Here is a 22,581-nt window from a genome sequence, read left to right as displayed (position 1 = left end):
ACCGCCCTTCCACGGAGGTGGAAGGGACGGTAGCCAACCCGGGAAGAACCAGCAGCAAACCCGGGGAGGGCCGAGCAGGCAAAAGAACAGCGCAGGGTCCTGTGTCATTCCTCCACGAAGAGGGGGAGCGACAGGACTCCAACTGGCACTCCATCCATTATGGGATGCCAGTGGCATTGTAGTCAGTGGCCTAATCTGCTGTGCCACAGTGCTGGCTCCCTGAGGATATTTTTAGATATGCCAAATGATTCAAATTGTATTCTATCATGAAGAGAACATGTTCTTAATGAATTTATGCAAATAATCACTTTGCACACAGAAAAAAGATGATAATAAACAGTTTTTGAACTTCGAAGGTATTCAGTAGGAAGGAAAGGTACACATGTTTATCTTTTTTTTTTTTAAGTTTTATTTGAAAAGCACAGTTAGAGACAGAAAGGTAGGGACAAAGAGAGACATGGATTTTCTATCTGCTGGTTCACTCCCCAAATGGTCACAATGGCCAGGGCTGGGCCAGACAGAAGCTGGGAGCCAGGAACAACTTCTGGGTCTCTCACTTGGGCTCTGGAGCCCAAGCACTTGGGTCATCATGTGCTGCTCTCCCTGGTGCATTAGCAGGGAGCTGGATTGGAAGTAGAGCAGCCAGGACTCAAATTGGTACCCTTTGGGATGCCGCTGTTGCAGATAGCAGCTTACCCACTACGCTACAATGCTTGCCTCCATCTGTGTTTTTAAAAACACACTTTACTAAAGTGTTGTAAACCCTAGAAATCTCAAGAAAAAAATTCCCTTAAGCCTAGAAGGCAAAACATTTAGGTATAAAACCAATATTGACTTAAATAAGACCTAGAACCCCATATATTTCATTAGTTCACTGAGTATTGTGTAATTATTGTCTTAATTAATCAATTACAAACATTTGCTGAGTTTTTTTCTGATTCTAAATGTTTCCAGAGAAGACCTCGAACTGTTGGTGGCAAAAGACTTAAAACCGGAGCCAGCACTGTAACACAGTGGATTAAGTTGCCACCTATAAACTATATCAGAGTACAGGTTTGAATCCTGGCTGCTCAGCTTCTAATCCAGCTCCCTGCTAATGCACCTGGGAAGATAGTGGGAGATGGTCCAAGTGCTTGGGCCCCTGCCACCCATCGGGGAAGCCAGGATGGTGTTCCTTATCTCCTGGCTTTGGCTGTCATTTGGGCAGCAAACCAGCAGATGGAAGATCTTTCTTTGGCCCTCTCTCTCTCTCTTTACTTCTGCCATTCATCTGCAAAATATAATACATCTTTAAAAAAACACATAATTAAGATTTGTGTAACAGTTCAGCAATCCACAAGGATATTTAGTTACTTTCCTTGTAATAGCATTTTTAGAAAGCACAGTAAGGTTTCCTCTTCTTTTTTAAGATTTATTTATGTATTTGATTGAAAGGCAGAGTTACAGAGAGGCAGAGGCAGAGGTCTTCCATCTGCTGGTTCACTCCCCAGATGGGCACAATGGCTAGAACTGCACCACTCTGAACCTAGGAGCCAGGAGCTTCTTCTGGTGGGTGCAGGGGCCCAAGTACTTGCGCCATCTTGTACTGCTTTCTCTGGCCCTAGCAGAGAGCTGGATTGGAAGTGGAGCAGCAGGGACTCACATGGGATGTCGGCACTGCAGGTGGCAGCTTTACCAACTCTGCCACAGTGCCAGCCCCAGTTTTCATAAACAATTCTTTCAGCCCTCCTGGCCTTAGGGAGGAGGAAGGCTCTCTCTTACACTAAGGTATCAATGCTATCACCAGGAACCCCAGACCTCTATAAACATCATATACAACTGAAGTTTAGCATCAGGGGTGTGTGTTTGGTGCAGCAGCTCAAGTCTCCACTTAGGGTGCCCACAAGCCTTATAAGAGTACCTGGTTTGAGTCCCACTGCCTCCGCTTCTTTTTTTTTTAATTTTTAAAGATTTTTTTATTTATTTATTTATTTGAGAGGTAGAGTTACAGACAGAGAGAGGGAGAGACAGAGAGAAAGGTCTTCCTTCCGTTGGTTCACTCTCTAAATGGCTGCAACGGCTGGAGCTGCACTGATCCAAAGCCAGGAGCCAGGTGCCTCCTCCTGGTCTCCCATGCAGGTGCAGGGGCCCAAAGACTAGGGCCATCCTCCACTGCTTTCCCAGGCCACACAGAAAGCTGGGTTGGAAGAGCGGCATCCAGGACTAGAACCCGGAACCCATATGGGATCTGGCGCTGGAGGCAGAGGATTTACCAAGTGAGCCACAGTGCTGGCCTCCCTCCTCTGCTTCTGATCCAGCTTCTTACTGATGCACACCCTGGAAAGCAGCCAATGATGGCACAAGTACTTGGGTCCTTGCTACCTACCTGGGAGAATCAGATGGAGTTTCAGGCTTCTGACTTTGGCCTGGCCTAGTCTTCCTATTGGAGACATTTGGGGAGAAAATCAGTGGATAGAAGATCTGTATCTCTCCACGTTTCAAATAAAACGAAAATAAATAACATTTTAAAAATTAAAAAAAAAAAGTCTAACATCATTTCACAGCCCAATAGTACCTTCCATACAATCCAGATAAGCCTAGTTAACTCTTGTCTCTCCAAGATGAGCAAGAGTTCATTAGAGGATCTCCAAGAGCCCAACCGGAAATGCTGATGTCAGAAGACCCGGGGCAGGTGTATGGGGACATGGTTAGGACACTGGTTGGAATGCCCACCTGCCATTATCAGAGTGCTTGGTTTCAGTCCCTAGTGCTTTGCTCCTGATCCATCTTCCTGCTAACTCACACCCAGGGAGACAGCAGGTAACAGCCCAAGTGCTTGAGTCCATGCCACCCACGTGGGATACCCAGATGGAGTTGCTGACTCTTGCATTTGGCCTTGAATGTGGCAGGCATGTGTGGAGTGGACCAGTGGCTGTTAGACCTCTGTCTGTCTGCCTTTCAAATAAAAATAGGTATACAGGATTTTTAAAAGCAGCATCATGACTCCTATACAAAAACAAGCAAAAAGCGGTAGTTGTAAATAGATGGGTTGAATAAATTAAGTGAAAACAATAATTTTTATTTCTGGAGTCATAAAGTCACATGTTTGTATGGGTCTCCACAAGATGACATGAGGTACAGATTTCCGGGTGGTTATGGGGAAAGGAGTCCAGGGGTTGACCCTGTAGGTGGCCTACCCCTTCCTCCTGGAAATGCTAGCCACTCATCCCAGTGTGGGGATCTATACCCAGTAAATTCATCTTGTCTACAGCCAGGTGAGGCCCTCAAATACCTTGATCACAAGATCAGCCTTTGGGTGCTAGGACAGTAAGCTGTAGTGCCAAGCAAAGCCCATTGGTGCTTAGGGGTTTCCAAGTGGGAAAGCAGTTGAGTACCAAACGCCCTTCCTCCTACATCTTTGTTTTGTTAATCATCACTTCTGGCCTAAAGCCATCCCCGGAATGCCATGGAGGTGCACTTCCAATCAGGAGAGCTCAGGACAGCAGCAAGGGAAGCATCAGCCCAGGAAACACCACTCCTGCCTGAACAGTATCTCTAGGCAGCAACCGGGAAGCTGTTTTGAAACTTTCCCGAGGTAGTGGGCTCATTCCTTTCCACAAACAAAGGGTGGTCTCCAGGCCTAAGCCCTGAGGACATTCTCCCAAATAGTGTCAGGATGAGGGTCTCACACTGCTAGTGATGGCCGGTGGCTATGTACAGTGAGCAAAGGGCTCTGTACTGACCTCCAGTGAGTGGACTTCAAGAACCTACCAGCTAGGATGTTATGTTGTCACTGCTCCCAAGTGACAGCCTCAGAGACCAACTGGCAGATACGGGCACGGCTGATGGTACCTCACCTCGGGGAACAGTCAGCCAGCCTTTCTTAGGGTGCACAAGATGTCCACACTCACTCACTAGCTGAAGTGCAAGCTGGTCTGCACCAGGCAGTTACATCCTAGACGCTCACTGCCGCCTTAGGAAACCAGCAGTTAGTGAAAGCTGGAGCAGGTGCATCCACAGTCGAGGATGGGCTATCGTGTCTGTGATTTCAGTAGTTTTACTGATTCCTCAATCTGCTGATGAGGGAGGGAGGGACTCTCACCCTAGACTGACTACACAACACTTGGCACTGCACAGATATGATCCACAGCAGCTATTACACACACACACACACACACACACACACACGGTCAGAGGAGAAGGATGCGGCACTGTGCAGTTGTAGGAACAGGAGGAGCTGTTGCATGCGGACTTTGTAGACACAAAAGGCAGAGGCGGCTGCCGTTGCCGCTGGTTAACCACTGACCATGGACTGTGTGCACGGCCAGGCTGGGGTCGCTGGTTTTGCATTACACTCTTGGTAGAGGGCCATCCCACGAAAGTGGTGTGTTTCAGACCATCACCAACTGCCTGGCAGGAGTCCCCACCTCAGTCACTCTGCACTGTCATTTCTCCCTTGGGCATCAGTGAGTTCTTGGCCTCCACTGAAGACTAAGCAAGCATGAGATGTCCCATCTCACCCCAAGCTGAGTGTCTGAGTTTCTGTTGCCATTTATTTTCCTTTTATTTTCTTTCTAATGGGTGTAATTCAGGGTTCTTCAAGTTCGAGTATATCCATTCACAGCTCCCAACACCTGTCAGATAAAATGGAATACATGGATACACTTTTTCATTTAGAAAATGCTTTAAGTGGCAGGCGCTGTGGCGCAGTAGGTTAATCCTTTGCCTGCAGCGTTGGCATCCCATATGGGTGCCAGTTCGAGTCCCGGCTGCTCCACTTCCGATGCAGCTCTCTGCTGTGGCCTGGAAAAGCAGTAGAAGAAGGCTTAAGTCCTTGGGTGCTTGTACCTGCATGGGAGACCTGGAGGAAGCTCCTGATTCCTGTTTTCGGATGGGCTCAGCTCCAGCTGTTGCGGCCAACTGGGGAGTGACCCAGAAGATGGAAGACCTCTCTCTCTCCCTCTCATGTCTGTAACTCTACTTTTCAAATAAATAATATTTTAAAAAAGGAATGTTTAACAACAAGAAAAGGTTTTTTGTTTTTCTTTCTTTTTTTCTTTTTTTACAGGCAGAGTGGACAGTGAGAGAGAGAGACAGAAAGAAAGGTCTTCCTTTGCCGTTGGTTCACCCTCCAATGGCCGCCGCGGCCGGCGCATCGCGCTGATCCGAAGGCAGGAGCCAGGTACTTCTCCTGGTCTCCCATGGGGTGCAGGGCCCAAGCACTTGGGCCATCCTCCACTGCACTCCCGGGCCACAGCAGAGAGCTGGCCTGGAAGAGGGGCAACCGGGACAGAATCCGGCACCCTGACCTGGACTAGAACTTGGTGTGCCGGCGCAGCAAGGCGGAGGATTAGCCTAGTGAGCCGCGGCGCTGGCCAAGAAAATGTTTTAAGCACAAAATATAGGTAATGGACATTCTGAATATGCACAATAATATAAGAAACACACATGCACCCTTACCAACTTGAGAAACTGAAGAGGAGTCTATGTCCCCATCTCCTTCTGTCCTAGTATCTTCCCTGCCGTCCTGACGCCTACGTCTCTACTCCCTAGAGGTCACCAATATCCTGATCCCTTTTTCTGTATAGAGCATTTTACCACTTACGTTTCTCTATTTTTATTTTTTTTTATTTTATTTTTTTTTTTTTGGACAGGCAGAGTGGACAGGGAGAGAGAGAGACAGAGAGAAAGGTCTTCCTTTGCCGTTGGTTCACCCTCCAATGGCCGCCACAGCCAGCGCTGCAGCCGGTGCACCGCGCTGATCCGAAGCCAGGAGCCAGGAGCCAGGTGCTTCTCCTGGTCTCCCATGGGGTGCAGGGCCCAAGCACATGGGCCATCCTCCAATGCACTCCCGGGCCACAGCAGAGAGCTGGCCTGGAAGAGGGGCAACCGGGACAGAATCCGGCGCCCCGACCGGGACTAGAACCCGGTGTGCCGGCGCCGCTAGGCAGAGGATTAGCCTAGTGAGCCGCGGCGCCGGCCACTTACGTTTCTCTAAACAAGTTTTGCTTGAACTTTACTAAAATGTTATTCTACGTCCTTCCCCTCCCTGAAATGCAGCGGCTGACGCTTGCAGCTGGCAGCTCCCATTCGTTCCTTCTCCAGGCCCCAGAGTTCTCCTTTGTGTGCGTTTTCCCGCAATATTTCCTTCACAACATCTTCACTCAAACCTGTTGGATTGTTGAACGACACTGAGTCCCGAGGGTTACCTCCCATTTGTTTCTTCTGCCTGGATTCTCCGCCCTTCGCCCCTTGCTGAGCATCCTGATAGCTCTTCCACCCTGAGTTAATTATGGTTATAAAATTTTGTGACCGGCCCCAAGGAAACAGGGTCGTACCAAGCATCGAGGACTCCATTTCCCAGAAGGCACTGCGGTACTCTCTTCCGCAGTATAGGTTGTGCCTCGGCCAACGTACGGGGGGTGTGGGTGGAGCTAAAGAGTCCTCCAATGAGCGCTATCGCCGGGTGAAGGGGCGGGGAGATTGCCCAATGAGCATCACCCTCATTGGCAGAGGCGCCAATGAGCAAGGAGGTTGCTGGGCAGCCGTCGTGGGCGGCGTCATTGAGCCGCGCCAGCTGAGCCGAGTGGAACCCAGCCCCTCTCGTGGGTTCTCCCGGCGGCTCGCTCCTTTCCGCGCCGTTTGTCCGCATTGCTTTCATGTCCCCGGTGGGCACGGCTCCCCGGAAGCTGCAAGCCCATGGCCGGTAGCCTGAGGGAGCCGTCCTTCAACGTTTCCGCCTCCACGAGCTGCGACACGGACGACGAGGGCGTGCGGGGCACCTGCGAGGATGCTTCTATGTGCAAGAGGTGTGTGCTGGGCGCGGGATTAGGGGTCGGCACGCGGGCGCCCGGGGCCCGGAGGGAGGCGGGCCCGTGTCTGAGGGCTGCGCCGGGGCGCCCGAAGCCGCGTCGCACCCGTGTGGAGCGATTGTCCCCTCGCGGGTGAAATGCAGCGAGCAGGGTTAGCCGGGAAGGAGGCGGCCGTGGTCTTGGTGGTGTTGGCGCCAGAGCAGTGCTGGGACACCCAGTCCCGAAGCGTATGAGGGCGGCCTTGATGAGTTATGGGAAGGGGTGCAGGCACGCTCCCCTGGGGGCTGCTAGGATCCCCACTGTCACTCCAGTGAGAGGGGGAGACCTGTCCAGGCCCCCTGTTCCTGTGTGTTTCCGCAGAGCCGGTACCCAGGGCTCCGCAGTTAGGAGTGTGGTCGTGGGTGTTGGGGACGGGGCGTTGTCTGGAGCGGGTTTCATTCGTGCACATCCTGGGAGTGTCAGGGAGAGGCCGCTGCATGGGGGCCCTGCCTTGGGCCTGGTTCGGTGGGGATTCGCTGATGGGTCAGCAAGCCTGTGTCGACATCCTGGAATTCACATCCTAGTTGGGAAACACAGCCAGGAAACAAATCATTAGCCGTGAAAGGCGTACTTACAGTTTCGCCTGGAGCCCTGGCAACACATGGCTGCTATTGGAGTTAGGACCTGAGACAGTGATACTTCAGCTGGGCACAAAAGGCATGAAGAGGGGGTAGGTAGGAGGGTGCTCAGGTAGAGCTAGGGAGGAGTTATCAGTTCCTGGTAAAGGAACAGAAAGCCGGATGAGGAGGGAGAAGCAAGCCTTGATCTTTCTGTAGTTCCTGGAGACCACGCATGGTGATGGGGAACATGGACTCAGGAGCCAGACTCTGTCAGACTGAACTCTGTCACTTTGTGGGTACTAAACCCAGAAAACTGGGCCTCAGTTTCCTGATCTGTAGAATGGGTTTGAGAACAAACTTCGTAGGAGGTGGTGGAGATTAAATGATGCTCAATGTTAGGATACTCGAGCAGGGCGTGGACATGGCAGGTGTTAGTGATGGTGGTTAAATACATTGATGAGTACATTTATGTGTGTAAGGTGGGAGGCAGTCATGGTGAAATGTGTGAGTTTAAATAGGTAACTCTTGGCTTTATCTTCATTTTCACTTGTTGTTGACCACATTTACAGCACTGTTCAATTAGAAATAATTTTTCTTGTATTGACTGCTGTTTGCTAAGAGTATCTAAAGTAGCATCAAAAGTATTAGAGATACTGTGAGTGAGATCCCAGTGGAAAGAACAGGTCTTCGAAGAAGGAGGTACCTGTCGCTCCCCCATTCGTGGAGGAACGACACAGGACCCTGCGCTGTTCTTTTGTCTGCTCGGCCCTTCCCGGGTTTGCTGCTGGTTCTTCCTGGGTTGGCTGCTGACCCTTCCACCTCTGTGGAAGGGCGGCTCCCCCTGCCACTTTCCCCACTTCCGCGGGGGAGCGGCACACCGCCGGCTGGCTCTCTCGGGGGCTGCTCAGATGTTATCCGAATGTTCCTGGTGCATGTTGTCTTTCTCCTCCTTTATAGTCCTCTTCCACCAATCCCAACTCTGCTACCCACATGCCGAGCACGCTGCTCTCCTCCAAAGAGAAGCAGCTGTGTAGAAGTTGTTTACTCCTCTCCCAGCGCCATATTGTGGGAGAGCAGATGCATAGAATAAGTCTTAATTCCAGTAACTTAGTCTAGTCCGAGTTGCTCCCCACGGGTACCTTTCTCTGAAGGGAGGAGAGAACTTCCACTTTGACTATGACCTTGTCTAAATAAGATAAGAGTCCGAGAACTCAAAAGGCTTCCATAGCCTTGGCAACTCATGACTGGAGCATAGGGAGATTACTGATGCCATAAACAGGAGTGTCAATTTGTAAAGTCAACAACAGGAGTCACTGTGCACTTATTCCTCATGTAGGATCTCTGTCCTTAATGTGCTGTACATTGAGATTTAATGCTATAACGAGTACTCAAACAGTATTTTTCACTTTGTGTGTCTATGTGGGTGCAAACTGTTGAAATCTTTACTTAATGTATACTAAACTGATCTTCTATATATATAGAAAATTGAAAATGAATCTTGATATGAATGGAAAGGGAGAGGGAGCGGGAAAGGGGAGGGTTGCAGGTGGGAGGGAAGTCATTGTGGGGGGGAAGCCAATGTAATCCATAAGCTATACTTTGGAAATCTATATTCATTAAATAAAAGTTAAAAAAAAGTATTAGAGATAAAATCCTTTCCTTAGCAATTAGGGTCAGGTTTATTGAATATTTGTTGGTAATAGTCTTTGCCAACTTGCTGACTTAAAGTAAGAGTTATACAATGATTCAGAGAAATATAAAAAAGTCTAGAGACATAGTCTAACTGGAGCATGCCTTTCCTTGACTTTGTTGCATTTTTTTTTTTAAGATTGATTTATTTTATTATTTGAAAGGCAGAGTTACACAGAGGCAGAGAGTGAGAGAGAGGTCTTCCTTCTGCCGGTTCACTCCCCAAATGGCTGCGGCAGCTGGAGCTGTGCTGATCCTAAGCCAGGAGCCAGGAGCTTCTTCCGGGTCTCCGACATCGCTGCAGGAGCCAAAGGACTTGGGCCATTTTCCACTACTTTCCCAGGCCATAGCAGGGAGCTGGATCAGAAGTGGAGCAGCTCTGACTTGAACTGGTACACATATGGGATGTGGGCTCTGCAGGTGGCAGCTTTACTCACTACGCCACAGCACCAGCCCCCCATACTTTTTTTTTCTTTAAAATTTAGGATGTTTTTTAAAATGTCAGCTCCTCTCTGCCTCAGCATGCAATGCTCTGCATTGTGACACAGCCAGGGGCCCTCCCCATACCCGGCGCCACACTGCATGGACCTTCCAGCCACCAGAATCGTGAGCCAAGGAGTCTCTTCCTTATGAAGTGTCCAGCTGCAGGTATTTTGTTACAGCCACCCAAGAGGGACTGAGGCCGCCCAAGAAGGACAGAGACAGCCCAGTCTGGTCTCTCTGTTCTGCCCCTCTTGTGACGGCCTTGAGTCAGTTTTCCATCCACTCTTGTTTACCGTGACCCAACCCACCCACCATGCCCTCACTGTGTCCTGAAATCACCATTCCTGAGTCAATAGCCGCCTCTGTCTGCTCACCTCTCCCCAGGCACCATCTCCCAGCCACCCTCTTCCTCCCTCTCTCCCTCCCTTAGCCTCCACTCTCCCTCATTGCCTTGTGCACCCTCTCCTGGTTTTTCACCCAGTTCCCTGGGGGCACGGGTACCTGGCCCTCTTCCTCCCTCTCTCCCTCCCTTAGCCTCCACTCTCCCTCATTGCCTTGTGTACCCTCTCCTGGTTTTTCACCCATTTCCCTGGGGACTCGGGTACCTGGCCCACTGTCGGCCTCTGTGCCTCAACTGTCGATATCATCCAGGTGTCCTCTGTGTCCATGGGCAGTCCCCGGCCTGCAGGTGGATGTGCTTTTTCTTGCATGTACCCTCTTCAGTGTCCCCTCTCCTCATCCTTCTCTGTCACAGCTTCCCACCCCGACGCCCTCACTCCCGTCCTGGTCCTGCACCAGCTCCCAGGTGCATAGTGCCACACTCTCTCACCCTGCTCTCCTCTGTCCAGGGAGTTTGATCAGTTCCTCAGCCGTGCCCATTGCTTCCTCGGAGCTCCAGGGTTCTCTGTGACCTTCAGGCTTTGCCCTCCCACTGTTACCTGTCGGTTGAGCTGAGACGTTACAGTGCGTCATCCAGCGCTCCCCTTGGCAGTGCTGCCATGTCCCTTCCCCTGCACCGTCCTTCTCCAGGGTCTCTGAGCGCTCTCCTCCCTCGGCCTGGCTCGTCTCCTCCTCCTTCTTTCCTAGTTAGTTCTCCATCAGCTCTCAGAGGAGTGCATTCTTCAGCTGTCCTTATCGAGTGCTTGCTTAACTATGGAGGTGCTGTCCTGGATGCTGGGATCAGGAATGAGCTGTCCGGTTGGAAAGGATTGTAATTTGAGAGGGGTTGGCCAGGGAAAGCCTGGGTGAGAAGGTCAGTGCAGAGGAAAGACTTATCTAGGACAGGGGTGGGAAACCTTTTTTCTGCCAAGGGCTATCTGGGTATTTATAACATCGTTCAGGTGCCATACACAATGATCAACTTAAAAATGAACCTGGAACTTGGGCCCTTAGGTTTCAAGATGGCGGAGTAGGGAGGGAGCTTTCTGCTCTTCCAGGAGAAGATAGTTTTAAATTATTGGAGAGAGTGTAGTCTCAGGGAAGAGTTATGGAAAAAACAGCAGAGGAAACTCTACTGGGACACTCTAGAGGGAAACTCTAGAGGGACATGGTGGACCTATGTGGAGCAGCAGGAAGAGCCTAGAGGGAACGAGGCTTGAAGCCCCATGGAGGAAAGTGCACCAGGCTAACTAGAGGAGGGGAAAAAAAAGAAAGGGACGGTATGGACACTTCTCTCTCTCCCCGATCACCTTAAAGAGGCATACAAGCTGATAGAGCTGGCACCGTTTTGGACATGCGTAACAGCTGCACCAGCTTGTGTCTGCACCCAGCAATCAGCTGAGCAGACTCCTGACTCGGGGTGGGGGGAATGGGGGGCCAGGGGCTTTGACTGTGTGAAGCTTCTGAACCAGGTCTCTAAAACAACAACAACAACAACAAAAACAAAAACTGAGGGTGTGTGGGAGAACTCACTGTGTGGCTGAGACTTAGAGCAGTCTCAGTGGGAGATGCCACAGTTGGGGTGGTCCTGGTTACCTGGTGAGAGACATTGCTGAAAAATCTGAACTTACACTGAGGTCTGCATAGATCCTTTGTGTGGTCTTTGGGACGGAACATTGAATATTATACCCACTGGGGCTAGTGCTCAGGCACTGGTCTCCATCGAGAAGAGCTCAGCTGAACAGAATACACATCCCTTCTAATTAAAAAAAAGAGAGAGAAGATTCACCACACCAAAGTTGGGTGTGTTACATTAGGCACGCCCTGGAAAACTGAACAGTTTTCTACAAGCCTCTAGAGATTCACTGAAAGCAGACAGTCCACTTATCTACAGAGTCATAGTACAACGGTAAAAGCCACCACAACCGGAAAAAAAAAAAAAAAGAAGAAGAAGAAAAAGAAACCAACAAGTATCTCCACAAATACCAAATAACAAACGCAGCAATCCTAGAAACAAGAATAAGCAAGACCGGTTCACGACCCAGCTGCTCCTCTTCCAATCCAGCTCTCTGCTATGGCCTGGGAAAGCAGTGGAAGATGGCCTAAGTCCATGGGTCCCTGCAACCGCATGGGAGACCTGGAGGAAGCTCCTGGATCCTGGCTGTGGATCTGCACATTTCCAACCATTGCAACCAATTGGGGAGTGAACCATTGGATGGAAGACCCCCCCCCTCCCCCCTTCTCCTCTCTCTGTGTAACTCTGACTTTCAAATAAAGAAATAAATATTTAAAAAAAAAGGAAGACTACATGATGCTCCCTAAAGAACACGATACTTCAGTACAAGATTATGAAGATGATCAGATAGAAGAAATGGAACTCAAAAAATTGATGGTAAGATTACATAGAAGTAACCAAAAGCAAACACAGAAACTATTGAAATCCATGCAGGACATGAAAGAAAATCTCTCCCCTGAAATTGAAATCTTCAGGAGGAATCAAAATGAAATGAAGAATTCAATAGAACATGAAATTGAGAAATTGAAGAGAAATCAAAATGAAATGAAGAATTTGATAGAATACAAATGCAGTGGAGAGCCTTAAAAACAGAATCAGTGCAGCAGAAGAGAGAATATTGGACTTCAAAGACAGAGCACAGGAAAGTATACAGTCAAACCAAAGACAAGAAGAAGAAATTAGAAATCTAAAAACACTGTTGGGAATCTACAGGATACTATGAAAACCTCCAATATTTGGGTTCTAGGAGTTCCTGAAGGCGTGGAGAGAGAGAAAGGATTAGAAGGCATTTTAGTGAAATACCAGCAGAAAACTTCTTGGGTTTGGAGAAAGAGAGGTCCCAGTACAGGAAGCACACAGAGCTTCCAATAGACATGACCAGAAAAGATCCTCTCCATGACACATTGTAATCAAACTCACCACAGTGAAACATAAAGAGAAGATTCTGAAATGTACAAGAGAGAAACGCCAGATTACTTTAAGAGGATCGCCAATTAGACTCTCTGCAGACTTCTCATCAGAAACCCTGCAGGCTAGGAGAGAATGGTGAGATACAGCCCAAGTCCTAAGAGATAAAAACTGTCATCCCAGAGTATTACACCCTGCAAAGCTCTCACTTGTGAATGAAGGTGAAATAAAGACCTTTCTCAAGAAACAGAAATTGAAAGAATTTGTCACCGCTCATCCAGCCCTGCAAAAGATGTGTTACACACAGAAACACAGTCATCAATATGAAAGAAGGTAAAGGAAGAAAATCTCTCAGTAAAAGATCAAAGGAAGTTCAAAGTATAAATTAGGAATATCTTTGGAAAAATGGCAGGGCAAAGTCACTACTTATCAATAGTCACATTGAATGTAAATGGTCTCAACTCTCCAGTTAAAAGGCATAGACTGGGCCGGCGCCGCGGCTCACTAGGCTAATCCTCCGCCTAGCGGCGCCGGCACACCGGGTTCTAGTCCCGGTCGGGGCGCCGGATTCTGTCCCGGTTGCCCCTCTTCCAGGCCAGCCCTCTGCTGTGGCCAGGGAGTGCAGTGGAGGATGGCCCAGGTGCTTGGGCCCTGCACCCCATGGGAGACCAGGAAAAGCACCTGGCTCCTGGCTCCTGCCATCGGATCAGCGCGGTGCGCCGGCCGCAGCGCGGCGGCCATTGGAGGGTGAACCAACGGCAAAAGGAAGACCTTTCTATCTGTCTCTCTCTCTCACTGTCCACTCTGCCTGCCAAAAAAAAAAAAAAAAAAAAAAGGCATAGACTGGCTGAATGGATTGAAAAACAAAACCCATCTATTTGCTGCTTACAAGAAACACATCTTTCCAACAAACGTGCATGCAGACTGAAAGTTAAAGATTGGAAAAAGATACTCCACACCAACAGACACCAAAGAAGAGCTGGTGTAGGCATCCTAATATCAGACAAAGTAGACTTTAACCCAAAAACTGTTAAAAGAGACAAAGAAGGGCACTATATAATGATTAAGGAATCAGTTCAACAGGAAGATGTAAGTATTATAAACGTGTATGCACCTAATTACAGGGCACCTGGCTATTTAAAAGTTATGTTAAGGGACTTAAAGGGAGACTTAAGACTCCAATACAATAGTATTGTGGGACTTCCATACTCCACTTTCAGAATGGACAGATCAACCAGACAGAAAATCAACAAGGAAACAGCAGATTTAATCGACCCTGTTGACCAAATGGACCTAACAGATATCTACAGAACTTTTCATCCTACAGTTGCAGAATACACATTCTTCTCAGCAGTACATGGAACTTTCTCTAGGATCGACCACGTACTAGGCCAGGAAGCAAGTCTCAGCAAATTGAAAAAAATCGACATCCTGCTCTGCATCTTCTCGGACCACCATGGAATGAAGCTGGGGATCAGCAACTCAGGAATCTCTAGAGCATTGCAGACACATGGAGACTGAACAGCATGCTCCTGAGGGAACAGGAACGAGCAGAAAGGCCCTGAGGCCTTGAACTGTGCCAGGAGTTGTAGGAGGGAGAGGGAGAGGGGAAGTGGGGAGATGGGAGCCTAGGGGTCAGGTGGGACAGAAGTTGTAGGCTCCTGTGAGAACCTCTTCTTGGTAAGATGGGAGCCATTGAGGAACTTTAAGCTGAAGAATGAGATGACCTGCCGTGGGTTTTAGCAGCATCCCTGCAGCTTCTCTGTGGAGAGAAGAATGGGGTGGGAGTGGGGAGTGGGGGCAGGGATGGTGGCAGGGAGATGGATTAGTTAGCCACTCTGGGAACATCCCAAGTAAGAAATGCTGGTGTTTGGGTCAAGATGGTAGCTGGGAAAGTGCAGAGAACTTGCCAGATCTGGGTGTGTTTTGAAGGTAGAGCCAGTACGGGGCAGGTGTTGTGATGTGGTGGGTTGAGCTGTGACTTGGGTACGCCAGCATCCCATATCTGAGCACTGGTTCAAATCCTAGCTGCTCCACTTCTGATCCAGCTTCCTACAGATGCACTTGGGGAAAGCAGTGCAAGATGGTCCAGATACCTGGGCCCCTGCCTCCCATGTGGGAGACAGGATGGAGTTCTTGGCTCCCAACTTTGACCTGGCTATTTCAGCCATCTGGGGAGTGAACTAGTGGATGGAAGATCTTTGTCTGTCTCTTCTGCCTAATCTGTGTGTTTTAGAAAGCAGACCAAGGGCCGGCGCCGCGGCTCACTAGGCTAATCCTCCGCCTAGCGGCGCCGGCATACCGGGTTCTAGTCCCGGTTGGGGCGCCGGATTCTGTCCCGGTTGCCCCTCTTCCAGGCCAGCCCTCTGCTGTGGCCAGGGAGTGCAGTGGAGGATGGCCCAAGTGCTTGGGCCCTGCACCCCATGGGAGACCAGGAAAAGCACCTGGCTCCTGGCTCCTGCCATCGGATCAGCGCGGTGCGCTGGCCGCAGCGCGCCGGCCATTGGAGGGTGAACCAACGGCAAAGGAAGACCTTTCTCTCTCTCTCTCTCTCTCACTGTCCACTCTGCCTGTCAAAAAAAAAAAAAAAAAAAAAAAGGCAGACCAAGGCTTATGAGGTGGAAATCTTGTTGTGAAATTAAAGAACTTATACTGATTTCTCTCTGGCCCCCACTCCCACCCCCACCCCCACCAATGAAAGCATGTCAAGGGTCACCCACCTCTCTGCCAAGCAGGCTTTTTCCTGAGAGGTTACGCCCTGGTCTTTCCAGAACGCTGACTGATCTGCAGAGTTCTGCCCCAGCAAGGGAGCTTGAGATTTTGATCTGAAATCTTTTTAAGGCAGATACTACATTGTGTCCCAGAGAAGTGTTCAAACTAGAACACTCTGTTGAAGACCGATTAGCTATAAAACTTGCCCTTTGAGAAAGTAAAATAAGTCATGGAGTTTTTTGTTTCTAGGAACAGATAAAATTTTGGAAAATATTTACCAAAGATAATGGTCTTCGATTTAGAATATTAATGTCACTTCTTTCTTTATTCTGAAAAGCTGAGATTTTTAGTGCCAAAAATAGTGTGAATATACTGTCCATGTGATTTCACATACAAGACTGCCTCATCCTTTCTTTTTAAAGTTTATTTTCATTTAGCTGGAAGATGGAGACACAGAGAGAGATCTTCCCTCTGCTGTGTCACTCCTCCACTGCCTGCAGCAGCCGGGGCTGGGCCAGGTTGAAGCCAGGTGCCCTGAACTCCTCCGGCCTCCAGTGTGGGTAGCAGAGGCCCAAGCACTTGAGCCAGAATCTGCAGCCTTCCCAGGATGCATTAGCAGGAAGCTGGAAGGGAAGGTGCTGGGATTCAAACCAGCACTCTGATTTGGGTTGTGGGCATTCCAAACAGCAGCCCACCCACCCCTTTTCTGCTCCACAACATTGGTTTTTGTATGAGTCATCTCTCCGTATAGTTTCCTAATGGGTTATTTGTATCTTTATCATTGAGTTGCAAGAACTCATGATGTTGGAGATAGTGATCTTTTGCCTCTGTCTTTGTTGCGATGTTTTCTTCTGTGCTAGTGCAGACCTTTCAGTTCAATTTGCATGGAGCATTTCACAGTACAGAAGTTGTAAATCATGGTGGAAACTCTTAACAATCTTTACTTTTATAGGTTGTGGGTAATGCTTAGAAAGACCATACCCCATCATTATAATGTTTTCTTTCACTATTTTTTTTTAAGATTTATTTATTAATTTGAAAGTGAGAGTTACACAGAGAGAGAAGGAGAGAAAGTCTTCCATCTACTGGTTCCGTCTCCAATTGGCCACAGTGGTCAGAGCTGCGCTGGGAGCCAGGAGCTTCTTCCAGGTCTCCCAAAGGGGTTGCAGGGGCCCCAGGATTTGGGCCATCTTCTACTGCTTTTCCAGGCCACAGCAGAGAGCTGGATCGGAAACGGAGCAGCCGGGACCCGAACTGGGATGCCAGTACTCTAGGCGGTGGCTTAACCCACTGCGCCACAGTGCCGGCCCATTCTTTCACTATTTTTATGGTTTTATGGGTGTAGAAGCTTCTTAGCTTGATGTATTCCATCCATCCATTTTAGCTTTTACTGCGTGTGTTTCTGGGGTCTTATCCAAGAAGTCCTTGCCTTATGCCAATGTCTTGCTGTATTTCCCCTGTTTTCCTCTAGTAGTTTGATGGCTTCAGGTTTTAGGTTTAGATCCTTGATCCATTGTGAGTTGATTTTTATATAGTATGTAAGATAGGGGTCTTGTTTCATACTTCTATACTGCAGAGATCCAATTTCCTTCTTAGAGAGGTAAATAAACCCAGATACTGAAGTGGTTAAGGACAGATTTTAAGTCACGTTCAATCCAGTATGAACTGAACTCAACTTTGATTTGTATAGGCACATTAAAGGGACAGTGAGGAAGTAGGGAGTTGAGTTGGGGGTTGGGGAAGATGGTGGAGGGCAGAGGAAGAGCCTAGAAGAGCCAGGAAAGTGAAATGTTAGAAAGAGAGGGAAGGGAGGGTTGGCCCGTGGGAAACCCCTCTGGGGTTGCAAATGGGCAGTTGTCAAAGTTAGCTTGCGCCCTCCCATAGAGGCCAGGAGACAGAGTGCTAACTGGAAGGAACAGCAGGTTGGCAGTTTTCTCAGGCAGGTGCTTGAAAGGAGTCACCCTAGGGATGTGGCCTTGAGCTGTAAGAAACTGTTGATGTTTGGTCAGTCTTCAGAGGCCAGGGTTGAGGCCTGGTCAAGAAGAGGGCCTGGAGGAGCCTGGTGAGACTTTGGTCAGGAGAGAAGCTGTCAGGGTAAGCAGTGGGGTTTTAGTTTAGTTTAGCTTTTTGATTCATTTATTTGAAAGGCAGTTAGAAAGACCAATTTTTTTTTTTAAGATTTATTTATTTGAAAAGAGGAGTTATAGAGAGAGGGGGAGAGACAGAGAGGCCCTTCCATCCACTGGTTCAGTCCAGTGGCCACGTCTGAGCCAGGAGCATCATTCAGGTCTCCCACAAGGTGGCAGGGGGCCAAGCACTTGGGCCATCGTCCACTGATTGTTCCAGGTCAGTAGCAGGGAGCTAGATCAGAAGTGAAGCAGCCAGGACACGAACCAGGGCCTATTTGAGATGCTGATGTCACAGGTGGTGGCTTAACCTGCTATGCCATGGCACAGGCCCCGCCATTGATCTTCTGTCCACTGATTCATTCCCCAAATGGCAGCAACAGCTGGGGCTGGACCAGGCCAAACGCAGGATCCAGGAACTCCTTCGGGTTTCCCGCATGGGTGGCAGTGGCCCAAGTGCTTGAACCATCCTCTACAGCTTTCCCAGGCCATCACCAGGGAGCTGGATCAGAAGCGACGCAGCCGGGCTTGAACTGCCACAACGCCAGCCCTGGGTTCTCCTTTTTAATGGTGTATTGGTGTCCCATACTTTGTTCATCTGTTGATGGACATTTGGATTGTGTCCAGCATTGGCCATGGTAAACAGACTGTGATGAACATTCTCATTATGTCTTTCATCTCTCTTGGCTTCTCCTTGTCTAGGAGTGGAATTCCTTAGTCATAGAGAGGACGTTAAGCTAGCTGCCAAGCTTTTCCAAAGTGGTCTGTCAGTTTACACTCCCACCGGCATCTGTCCTTCCTCACATTTGTTACTGTCAGCAGGTGTGGAGTAGCATCTCATTATGGTTTTAGATATCATTTCTCTTGTGACTAATCAGTGGTGACAGGTGCCTTTTCCTGTACTTCTTGGCATTCCTACAGCTTCTGTGGGCTGTCTGTTCAAGTCTTTTGGCCCTTCTTTCTGGTAGTTTTGATGGTTGATTTTTCTTTTTTCTTTTTTTCTTTTTTTTTATTCTTTGACAGGCAAAGTTAGACAGTGAGAGAGAGAGACAGCGAGAAAGGTCTTCCTTTCATTGGTTCACCCCCCAAATGGCCACTACGGCCGGGGTGCTGCGCCGATCCAAAGCCAAGAGCCAGGTGCTTCCTCCTGGTCTCCCATGGGGTGCAGGGCCCAAGCACTTGGGCCATCCTCTACTGCCTTCCCGGGCCACAGCAGAGAGCTGGACTGGAAGAGGAGCAACCGGGATAGAATCTGGCTCCCCAGCCAGGACTAGAACCCGGGATGCTGGCACTGCAAGCGGAGGATTAACCTAGTGAGCTGCAGCGCTGGCTGATGGCTGATTTTCATTAAAGTATTCTGGATAGAACTCTCTTTATTAGCAAAAAATGTTGAAAAATAAATGTGTGTTTGTGTATGAAAATAATGTTTTAGACCATCATTTACCATTGCATCAAAAACAAATTATTAGCAGCTAGTGTTACAGCACAGCAAGTTAAGTCTGTTGTTTGCAACACTGGTACCCTGTGGTAGAGTACCGGTGTGAGCACTGGCTACTCTGCTTCCTATGCACCTTCTTGCTAATGTGTGGGGCGGCAGAAGAGGATGGCCCATTTACTTGGGCCTCTGCCACCCTTGTGGGAGACCTGGATGGAGTTCCTGGCTCCTGATTTTGTCCTGACGGCCGATCTGAAACCATGGGGCGGGAGTAGTATAGCAGACTCTGTGTGTCAGCTATGCTCTCTCTACCACTGCCTCTCTGGAACTCTGTCTTTCAAATACAGTCTTTGCTGTTGCGGCTACTTGGGGAGTGAACCAGTAGGTGAGAGGTCTGTTTCCCTCTCTCTTTGACACTCTACCTTTCAAACAAACAAATAAACAAACAGATCTTTGAAGGCCAGCGCCAGGGCTCACTAGGCTAATCCTCCGCCTGCTGCGCTGGCATCCTGAGTTCTTGTCCTGGTCGGGGCGCTGGATTCTGTCCCAGTTGCTCCTCTTCCAGTCCAGCTCTCTGCTGTGGCCCGGGAGTGCAGTGGAGGATGGCCCAGGTCCTTGGGGCCCTGCACCCGCATGGGCGAGCAGGAGAAGCACCTGGCTCCTGGCTTCGGATCAGCACTGCGTGCTAGCCGCAATGCTCCAGCCATAGGGGCCACTTGGGGGTGAACCAACTGAAAAAGGAAGACCTGTCTCTCTCTCACTAACTCAATGTGTCAAAAAAAAAAAAAAAAAATGCAAAAAAAGTCTAGAAAGCAAAAAAAGTAAAAACGTGAGAAGAACAAGATTGGAGAGCTTACCAGTGCTTAATTTTTTATGCTACTTAATTTCATGTCTTATTGTACGGTTACACAGTGTGGTCTTGGCATAAAGATAGATGAATGAAAGGGAATAGAGAGTTTAGAAATAAGCCCAGATACATTTTAACAGTTTTTGCTGAAAGCGGTTCAGTCAATTCAGTGGAGGGAAAGAGTTTTTTAAAAATTATTATTTTATTTGAGAATCGGAGTTACAGAGAGAGAGGGAGAGACACAGGGAGATCTTCTATACTCCAGTTCACTTCCCAAGTGGCAGCAATGGCTAGGGCTGAGCCCGGCCAGAGCCAGGAAGTTCATCCGAGCCTCCCACGTGGGAGGAACCAGCTGCTTGAGCCTTCACTGCTGCCTCCCAAGGTCTGCACTATTAGGAGCTGCCCTCTGACCCAGGCTCTGATGTGCACGTGGTGTCTTAACTGCTGGTCCCAACACCCACCCCTTCATTTGTGCTGCAGCTGATACTCAGGGACTGCTTACAACAGAGGCAGTAGAGATGACTCCTTGTAAAGTAGTCAGATGTTTGCTAAAGCTGAAAGGCGGTGCCAGGCGTCTCTTTTGGGAGGGAATTGTAGCTTGGGAGTCTTTCTAGTTACTGATCCCCAGGGTTTTAGGTGATTCAGAACTTAGGGTCTGGCAGATCTACCTAGAAAAGCCACGGGTCTTGTGGGAAGCGAAACAAACCCAAGTGTTGTTTAGGTACAGAGTGTATTGTCCTTAAGACTTTGCCTTCTGTTTTCCATTTATAAGCCAAGAATAAGACCACCAGGAAACAGAAACTAAAAATGAAACCAAAACATGTAAGAGAACATCAAAAAAATTAGAGTTGAAAGTAGTGTATCATCTTCAAGACCACAGGTGGTGGGCAGTTAAAAATCCCAAATTGGACATTTTATTGTGAGGAATAGTCCGTTGATTCTTGCCATTGTCAAAATGTGTGTTTGTCCCCATACATACACAGGCATGCCATTTGAGCAACTAAAGTGTTATGGGAGAAAGAACAATTGGGTGGGGTGGGGTATAAATGCAGGAGGGTAGGTAGGCTTGGAAAGCAGTGGAATGAAGTGCCCCATGTTAATAGTGCCGGATTCCAATACCCCATACCCAAGTCTGTATAGCAGTGCCTTCTATAGAGTGTTGTACAGGGGTCAGAGTGTTAAGTGCTTCCCAAGCATTTGGAATGATGCCTGGCACAGAGGAAGTGCTCGGTGAATGTCCACTGAAGGAGTAAATGAGCTTTGATGCTCACAGGTGGGAGAGCAGGGAGAGCCCTGCTGCTCTCCCTGCAGCCACTGCAGGGAATTTCACACCTTTCGGATGAAGGAGCCATTGTTGTGGTTGGCACTCATGCAGATAAGGCACAGCCAGTAAATGCTTCTGGAATGTATGGGTGGCTGGGCCAGACTGGAGCTTCCCATGGGAGGAGTGTGTGTGTGATTGGGGACTTTACACAGGCAGACACCTTATATTTTAGTAGGTAGGTATCTCACTGTGTCGTGGTACAAGAAAATGCTAGATGGCTCATCAGACCTCAGTATTAAGACAAAGAATGATTCAAAGACATTCTAAGCTGACAGATGGGGTGTGAATGTCATGGAAATGGAAAGCAGCAGTGGATTGAATAAAGACTGGGAGACTCTGTAAGGTTTTTCCAAGTCTGGATTTTTTGGGTCTTTGAATCTGAGTTTGAACCATGAAGTCAGGATATAAGAATAGAAGAGATGCTCTCTGGGTTATGTATCTCACCACATCCTGACCACTGGAGTCTTCACTCTCCAAAGTCTTCCAGAATCCTCATGTGACACATCTGAGGACTGGCAGGTGCAGTGGAACTGTCATTTCCCAACATGCTGCAGATCAGTTAGAGCAAGCAGAACAGGGACTTTGGCCACCTTTTTTTTTTTTTTTTTTTTTAAGTTATTTTTTATTTGTATGAAAGGCAGAGTTACAGAGAGAGAGGGAGCGATCTTCCATGCACTGGCGCACTCCCCAAATGAAGAGTTAATAATTTGGTATCACTCCCCTAGTAATTCTCTGTGTTACACAGACACACACACGTTACATGTATTTCTGGTCGTACCCATGTCTCTCAGCAGGATATTGTGACCATCTTGCCATGTCTAACCCTTCTGGTTTGTATTTTAAATGACTGGTTTGGATCTCATCATATGGGTACACTGTAATTGGTTTGCTTAATCGCCAGCCTATGGCCTGTAAATCCTGACACCCACTTGCCAGTAGCACCCAACAGTCCTCCCTTGCTGGTGTTTCCCACCAGGGAGTCGTCAGTCTTTTTGTCCTGGCCCCTGTGCCAGGGCCGATGATGCGCTCAGGCCTGTTTCCCCAGAGGCAGCATGGCGTCTTAGTGATGGTCTGTTGCTGTAAGCGAATGGCACAGACTGGGTGAGTCCTAAGGAAAGGAGGTATATTGAGCTCTGGGTTCTCAGCCTGGGAAGTTGAGGGGTTGAGGGCCTTCTTGCTGGGGTGGGTGGGGAGGACTCTGCAGAGTGCAGAGGCAGTGCAGGGTGTCTCCTGCAAGGGGGACTTGAGTGTCCTAGCTGGGATCTCTGTTGCGC

At 48.8% G+C, this 22,581-nt stretch overlaps 1 long non-coding RNA gene across 2 annotated transcripts; it reads right to left on the bottom strand.

Annotated features, from left to right (window-relative positions):
• Nucleotides 1-4,517: 4,517 nt before the first annotated feature.
• LOC138847033 (uncharacterized) lies at nucleotides 4,518-6,399 on the bottom strand. Of its 2 annotated transcripts, none has more exons than XR_011384644.1 (2): nucleotides 6,318-6,399; nucleotides 4,518-4,613 (listed from the first exon to the last, which is right to left on the bottom strand). It is a non-coding gene; the product is annotated as an uncharacterized lncRNA (long non-coding RNA). The 2 variants fall into 2 exon arrangements; XR_011384645.1 differs by having other exon boundaries at nucleotides 5,440-6,356.
• Between the last annotated feature and the right edge of the window lie 16,182 nt (nucleotides 6,400-22,581).

This window comes from Oryctolagus cuniculus, chromosome 19 (assembly GCF_964237555.1).
Source record: "Oryctolagus cuniculus chromosome 19, mOryCun1.1, whole genome shotgun sequence".
Classification (NCBI taxonomy): Eukaryota; Metazoa; Chordata; class Mammalia; order Lagomorpha; family Leporidae; genus Oryctolagus; species Oryctolagus cuniculus.
This window is presented reverse-complemented; position numbering and strand designations above follow the sequence as displayed.